At 54.6% G+C, this 7,768-nt stretch overlaps 1 pseudogene; it reads right to left on the bottom strand.

Annotated features, from left to right (window-relative positions):
- Nucleotides 1-2,614: 2,614 nt before the first annotated feature.
- LOC123068516 (protein NRT1/ PTR FAMILY 8.1-like) lies at nucleotides 2,615-6,868 on the bottom strand (annotated as a pseudogene).
- Nucleotides 6,869-7,768: the final 900 nt, after the last annotated feature.

Consider the following 7,768-nt stretch of genomic DNA (forward strand, 5'->3'; position numbering starts at 1 on the left):
TCAAAAGAAAATGATAAAAACTTCAAAAAATAAAATCCTTTGAGAGGTAGTTATATTACTATATCTACTAGTTAGGAAAATTTGAAAACTTAAATTTGGACATGCTTTGCAAAAAGTGTAGGGAAAATGTAAAACGGCTATAACTTTTGCATACGATGTCGGAAAAAAACATATAATATATCAAAAAATTCAGCACGAAAATCCGCATCCGATGGAGACCGCCTACGGCCTGTTTGGAATTTTTTATAATCCTCAAATTCGAAAAGGAAAAAAAGATATGGTTAAATTTCAGTTTTTTTAAAAAAAATTGGTTAAATTTGGTCAAACTACTTATTCAAGAAGTATTGATGTTACTACATAATTATTCAAGAATATTAGTGTTACTAAATAATTATTTCAATTTTTTGAATTTTGGTCAAACTATGGTCAAACTTATTCAAGAAATATTAGCGTTACTAAATAATTACTGTTTTTTTAGAATAATAGTTTCAAACTCAAACAGTGAAATGTGTGACTTCATGCTTTAGCTAAACTCCTGAGGGTTAATAGGATTGACATTTTACTATTGTCAGGAAAACAACAAGTGCAGACTCGGAAACGAAGGAGAATAGAACCCAAAAGTTAAGTGTGCTCGGGCTGGAGTAGTGAGAAGGATGGGTGACCGGTCGGGAAGTTAGATGATTTAGAATGAGTGATCCACACTTGAGCAGTTAACAGAGGTGATTAGAGACTAAATCATCAAATAATACAGAAAAATTAAAAATCGAAAAAAAAATTAATTTTTTTCCCAAAATTTTCAAAAAAAAAATCAAAAAAAAACCTTTAGTACCGGTTGGTAACACCAACCGATACTAAAGGTCCCCCATACTAGGGCGCGAGCTCACGCCCAACGGGGAGGCCGACCCAAATGTGCCGGCGTGAAAAAAAAACAAGTTTACACGAAATAAACATAAATAAACATAATTAAACATAAAAGTGGCCGGTCAAACGCCGGCCAAAGTCCACCTAAATCTAATAAACATTAAATAAAACATTAAAAAAAGTCTGCGCCCGCCTGCTGTCGCCCGCACGCTGCCCTAGACGTCGTCGGCCTTGCCCTTGCCCTCGACGCCGCCGTCGTCGGTGAGGTCGATGAAGACCGGAGCAGGGCCAGCCCACCCGAACGCCGCCTGGTATGCTGCCAGGGCAGCCTCCTCCGGCGTCTGCTGGGGCGGCGGCATTGCGGCAAGCCGCACGCGCTCCCTCTCCTCCTCCTCTAGCCGGAGCGCCTCCGCGTCGCGTTCGAGCATGGCGTCGTAGCGCATCTGCTCCTCGCCGTCGGCCTGCTCCTGGCGGAGCCAGTGCTCCTTCCATCGCTCGAGGTCGGCCGCCTCCTCCTCCGGCGTGGCGGCGAAGTGGACGGGAGGCGCGCTGACCCACTCGCGGTACTGGCCCGTCCACGAGTAGGCCTCCTCCGGCCAAGTGGGTGGAGGCGGGGAGCGCTTACGCGACGGCTCCGGCTTCGGCTCCGGCTTGGGCTGGACGGGCGGAGGCGGCGGCACGAAGAGCGCGGAGTGGACGGAGTCCCCCGCCGCCGACAAGGCAAGGGCTTGCTCCAGCCCATCTCAGTGCGCGTCCTCGTCGATGCGGTTAGCCTCCGGCGCGTGCTGCAGGGCCTCCTCGAGGGCGGCTTGGTACTCCGCCTCTGCCTCCATGTCCTGCGGCTCTACATCCGGGGGCGGCGGTGGGAACGGCGGCGGGACGGCGTCGACACCCGAGCGCCGTTGCTCCTCGTGTTCGAGGGCGAACCAAGCCTCCCACTTGGGAGAGTCAGCGGCGTACTCTCGCAGCCGACGCTGCTTCGGCGTGAGCAGCGCGCGACGCCGGCTCGACATGGAGGAGGTGGCCCGGCAAAGGCAGCTCGACATCGAGGCCGACAACGTCAAGGCCAGGCAAAGGCAGCTCGACATCAAGGCCACCAATGCCGCCACCAAAGCAAAGGAGGTGGCCCTTGCGATCATGAGCGTGGACTTGTCGAAGATGAGCGAGAAGACGAGGGCCTGGTTCGAGGCCAGGCAGAAGGAGATGCCCGACGCCGACGGCTGAACTAGGTCGTCTGATCGGTCGTGGCTGTTTTTTTGGAGGCTGGCATGGGTGCCGCCCGTCCGCTGGGCCGCTGGCTGTGTGCCGGCGAGAAAAACATTCATTTTGAAGGCCGGCTGTGTTGCCGGCCGCTGGCTGTGTTGCCGGCGAGGACAACCATTCATTTTGGAGGCTGGCTGTGTTGCCGGCCGCTGGCTGATGCCGGCGATGGACGTGTAGGCCGCTGGCTTTGTTGCCGGCGTGATGAACTGGGACCGTGAACTAGGGCTTGGCATTTGAAACGTTGCTTTTTTAAAATAGACGCGGACAGGATGGGATAAAGGATGCGGTAGCGTGCTGGGCGCACGGCCACCGCATCCCAAGACAGGCCAGACATGACCCCATCCGCTGTCCAAACGGATAGAATCCGGACAAAACGGACATCCGTTTGGGATCGCGCGGTGGAGTTGGCCTAAGTACTACTCATCTCATAATGCAAGACGTTTTTTTTGACACTATTTACATTATGAGATCGGAGGGAGTACATAACATCTTAACATTTTTCTGCCAGATTTTTCCAAGACACTAGTATATTAATCAACAAGGCAACACTCCTGAATCTTGAAGTCACAAATCACACCATGCATTTCATTGTCCTCCCTTAATTTCACCTATCCGAACTCTCAATCCTTGCTTTCTTCTTCTGCTTTCAACATTCATACACCAACCGCAGACATAGTCACTCACTTATTTACTGGTCATGTGCATCAATCATGAGCTCCCCCTTTGGCTATGGCGTCTGGGTGATCATCTCCGGCGGTCTTCTTGTAGGTGTACCAGCTGGCGATGAGGAGGTAGACGGCGAAGTTGAGGAGGCTGAGGGCGGCGAGCAGCCAGAAGAAGTAGTCGAGGTGGCCGACGTTGAGGTTGTCGGGGATCCACCCTTGCTTGCCTCCCCTGGTGGTGAGCTTGGCCACGACGGTGACGAGGAGCGTGCTGAGGTAGTTCCCGAGGGCGACGGTGGTGAGGGAGAGCGCGGAGCACATGCTCCTCATGGCGTCGGGCGCCTGGTCGTAGAAGAACTCGAGCTGGCCCACGAAGGTGAACACCTCGGCGGCGCCGATGATGAAGTACTGCGGCACCTGCCAGAAGATGGAGATGGGCACGACGTCGTGCTCCCCGTAGAGGCCGCGCTGCGCGATGGTGCGGAGGCGGACGAGCTCGAGCACGCCGGCGGCGAGCATGGCGAACATGGAGACGACGAGGCCGATGCCCATGCGCTGGAGCTGGGTGAAGCCGCGGGGCCGGCCGGTGACGGAGCGCACGGCGGGGACGAGGATGCGGTCGTAGACTGGCACCCAGGCGATGACGCTGAGGGTGTCGAAGATGGAGAGGGAGGCGGAGGGGATCTTGAACTTGGGCCCCATGGAGGCGTCCAGGGTGTTGCCCTGCAGCACGAACATGGTGCTCATCTGCCCGTACACCGTGGCGAAGACGATGCCGCTCGCCCAGATGGGCAGCAGCCGCACCACGCTCTTGAGCTCCTCCACCTGCGTCACTGTGCACAGCCGCCACGGCGACGGCCCGGTGGCCGTCTTGTCCGCCTGCGTCTCCACGGCCGCCTTGTCGAGGAACCTGAACTGCTCCGTGTGCTCCAGCTTGCGGCTGCCCTCGATGCCGGACTCCCTGTCCGCGGTCTCGTACAGCGCCGACCCGTCGACGGGGACGCCGAGCTTGCGCGTGGCGGCGACGAGCACCTGCGCCGGGTGAGCGGGCTGCCGCCGGGGCGCTGGTGCCTGTAGAGCGGCGTGCCGACGAAGAAGCTGCCGACGGCGATGGCCATGACGACGGCGGGGATGCCGAAGCCCCAGCTCCACCCGACATGCGTCTGCACGTACACCAGAACGGACGAGGCCACCAGCGCGCCGATGTTGATGGAGAAGTAGAACCAATTGAAAAACGAGCTCTTGCTCTTGCGCTCCACGTCGTCGTGCTCGTCGAACTGGTCGGCCCCGAACGACGACACGCATGGCTTGATCCCGCCGGTGCCGAGCGCGATGAGGTAGAGCGCGATGAAGACCGCCGCCGACTGGCCCGGCGTGGGGTCGCAGACGCCCTTGGAGGCGCAGGCGGGCACGAGGCCGTGCACGGAGGTGGCCATGGTGAGCAGGCCGAGGCCGAAGATGTAGATGATCATGAAGGAGGCGATGGTCCAGAAGCGGCCGAGGTAGGCGTCGGCGAGGAAGGCGCCGATGAGCGGCGTGATGTAGCAGGTGCCGCCCCAGTTGGTGACGTTGTTGGCGGCGGCGGCGTTGGCCATGCCCATCCGGTCCTTCATGAAGTTGACGAGGTTGGTGCTCATGCCGTAATAGGCCAGCCGCTCGCAGCACTCGTTCGCTGCATGCAACCCATCAATCAAACAGCTTGATGACGCCATGAACGCCATGAACAGAAGCAGAGCATGAAAACAGAGCAGCAATGGAGTCGTGCGAGTGCGTACCGAGGATGTAGGGGCATGCGCGCCAGTTGCCGGTGTCCTTCTTGAGGGCCGGGTTGCCCTTGATGTCGATGGTGCCATCCTGGGTGTACAGCTCCGCCGCGACCTCCCCCATGGCTGCTGACCTTGCTGCTTGTCTCTCGCTGCTCAGTCAGGCTACGCGCTGCAGCGGCTCAGAGGAACAGCTTCCTGCAAGGTTTTTGTTATCGACAGTGATTAACAGTGCGGTGCAGATGCAATTGTGGACAGATTGTTGTTGAACATGACTAGGGTGAAGGTTGTAATAAAACCTGGAAGAAATGGGAATGGCGTTAATTGCAAATCAAGAACAGACAGACAGACTATCATGGGAGCAGAAAGAAACTAGTAAGGCGCGACAGCCTCCGCTTTAGACCCAAATCGGGCTGCGGCCAGTGCATAACTGATATGCTGATTTGAAACTTCTAACGGGGGATTTGCAGAGCTAGAGACTGTGTGGTCAGTGAGTCTCATGAGCCTCTCAGAGTGAAGCAGGCAGGCACCAGATTCAGCACAGATTCGTTCATCCATCCAATCCAGGGCATGGAAGAATCAAATCAAATCACGGGATTCATGGACGGGCGTGGAAGGAAGGATCGGGAAGAAAGAGGGAGGGATTCTCGTTGGAACTACACACATACCATACCTGCTCAGGCCGCTGTGGCATCCATCGGAAAACGACGCGAGTCGGGCGAGATGAGCATGAGCAGGCAAAGGAGAAGTGAGATATCTCGCGCGAGCTCTAGCTAGGAGGAGAGGAGAGGACGGCAAAGGAAGGACTGCCACCTATCTACCCACCTACCTACTTTTTCACGACTACTCCCTCCGTTCCATATTAGTTGTCGCTCAAACAGATGTATCTAGACGTGAACGGAAGGAGTAGAAAGAAAGAAAGACGACGGGTGCTTTGGCTGCGCGTGGGGAGGGGACGGGGAAGAGGAAGGGGAAGGATCTTCTTCTCCGTCATGAAACAATGGCGGCTCATGTGTCCGGCTGCATCCACGGATGGGGACGGCCAACATGTGCTGTGCAGGAGCTGAATCCGGTGGCGGAGAGAGGTGGCCACACTGATCCGATTCCGATCGATCTTCCCTCTTGCCCTCTTGGGGTGGGGTGCGTGGTGTGGGGCTATGGGGAATCATCATCAGAGCATCTTGTTAAAACCATTGTTGTTGACTTTGTTTAAGCGGCTGCCCACTCTCGTGGATGATAGAGATGATGCTACTGTCAAATGAGCTCGTACCAATGATAAGCATGGGCCAAAATCATATGAACAGGAAAATCATAAAAAAAATCATATTCCTTCCTCTTAAAATTTTTGTCTTAAATTTGTCTAGATACTCCGACTGACAGACCTCATGCATGTGTGCTGCGCAGACTACCAAATTCAGACTACACTACTATTATACGCATATCGAATACTTCTATTGCTAATGTTAAAAAAAGAATACTTTTATTGCTATTGCTGCGGTCTGGAGAGGTGCGCAGCGTGATTTTTTTTTTTGTAAAGCCGGGTATATAATGCCACCGAAGGCTGCGTGCGTGGGTGTGATCACGCTAGCTCTTTCACACACACACACACACACGGTATGATTAGCTGGTGTCATGGTTAGATGTTTGATTAGCTCAGCTCAGTGGAAGACCACATAATTAATTCCACTACTGATGCTGCTGGTATACTTGAACAAGGAAGGAGTGAGACAGAAATAAGGCGCACGCAACAGTGACAGCGTGACGCCGACGTGCATGCTCCGGGGCGAGAACGAGAGGCCAGCCAAGAAGTGAGCGGTGTGTGCTGGGCGCTCTTTCGTTCCCACGGCGCGGCGGCGAGAAGGAAGTGCCAGTTCGCTGCCTCTGCGCCCGTCCACGACAAGAGGCAAGAAATATCAGTATACTCTTGCCGCTCCCGTCCGAAGACGTTGAGCTCCGTCGACAACTGGCTTCTGCATCTGGCCGACGTCGTACGTGGCGGTGCACGGAGGAGGGGATGAACTCAGATGAACACCAACGGCGGCGCGTGATTGATATGCACGCACATTTGTCACACCAACGACAGCGGGCCTGTGTGACAAGTACTCTACGACCTACTGCTACTGGGCGGAGGCGGAATCTGTACCCATTACGTACCTTGGCACCGCCGGAGTGGATGGGATCCCTCTGCTTCCTCCGAGCTCCCTTCCTCCCTCCCTCGCACGCCCGGTCTGTATCTGTCACTCCGTATGTGTGAGACTGTGGGCGAGCCACCTTTGGCTTTGGCTTTGGGATTTGGCTTTGGAGGCTGCTGCTCCGACCCGGCCGATATTTATAGCCAGAGAGGAGACGAGACGACGACGCGCACCGCGAGACCGGCGCCTGGCGAGATGTGCCCCGCCGGCTCGCTCGTTGGGTGCCTGGTTTCCCACCGCGACAACGACCCACACATACTAGTACTACTGCATGCGTCTCCGTGGCTCGGACTCCCAAGCTCCGGTCCCAAAAACGTGACGCCGGGCAGGGCCCCCCGGGATTGCGTACCGCGTCTTCACGTGACATCTGATTAACAAACACGTATCTCAAAGCTAATTCGTTTGATTGGATTAAGTAAGTCCCTGACACGTACTCCCTCGGTTCCATATTAGTTGTCGCTGAAACGGATGTATCTAGACGTATTTCAGTGCTAGATACATCTGTTTGAGCGACAACTAATATGGAACGGAGGGAGTACTAGTACTACTCTCGCAGTCGCAGATATCTGAAAACTAGAGTACTCCTACTCTTCCGTTGATGATGGTGACCACACGAATCTTCCGGTCAAAGCCAACGTGGTTAAGATTATGAGCAATCCCATCTCTTGCAGATAGATAAGATACCCTTTGGCTTCGCCTTCACCTACTAATCTTCAGCAATAGCTGGCCGTGTGAACTCAACTGGCTAGTATGACTGGGATTTCGGTGACTAACGTAGTACTGACTCTGAGCACGTATGTAGCACGTGGGCCCACATGTCATTCACCCAAAGTCAGAGGCGCTTAAGTCATGGCATCTGCGTCGGTGTCTAGAGCATGAGGGATGCTATAGTCTGACAGTGATCCATCGAGGGTGGGATGGTTAAGGTACGCAATCTCAAAACTGAACTGAAGAATTTGAAGGCACCTCCAGCTCCAGGCAAGATCTATCTCTCTCTCTCTCTCTCTCTCTCTCTCTCTCTCTCTCT

Source organism: Triticum aestivum, chromosome 3B, assembly GCF_018294505.1.
Source record: "Triticum aestivum cultivar Chinese Spring chromosome 3B, IWGSC CS RefSeq v2.1, whole genome shotgun sequence".
NCBI classification, from domain to species: Eukaryota; Viridiplantae; Streptophyta; class Magnoliopsida; order Poales; family Poaceae; genus Triticum; species Triticum aestivum.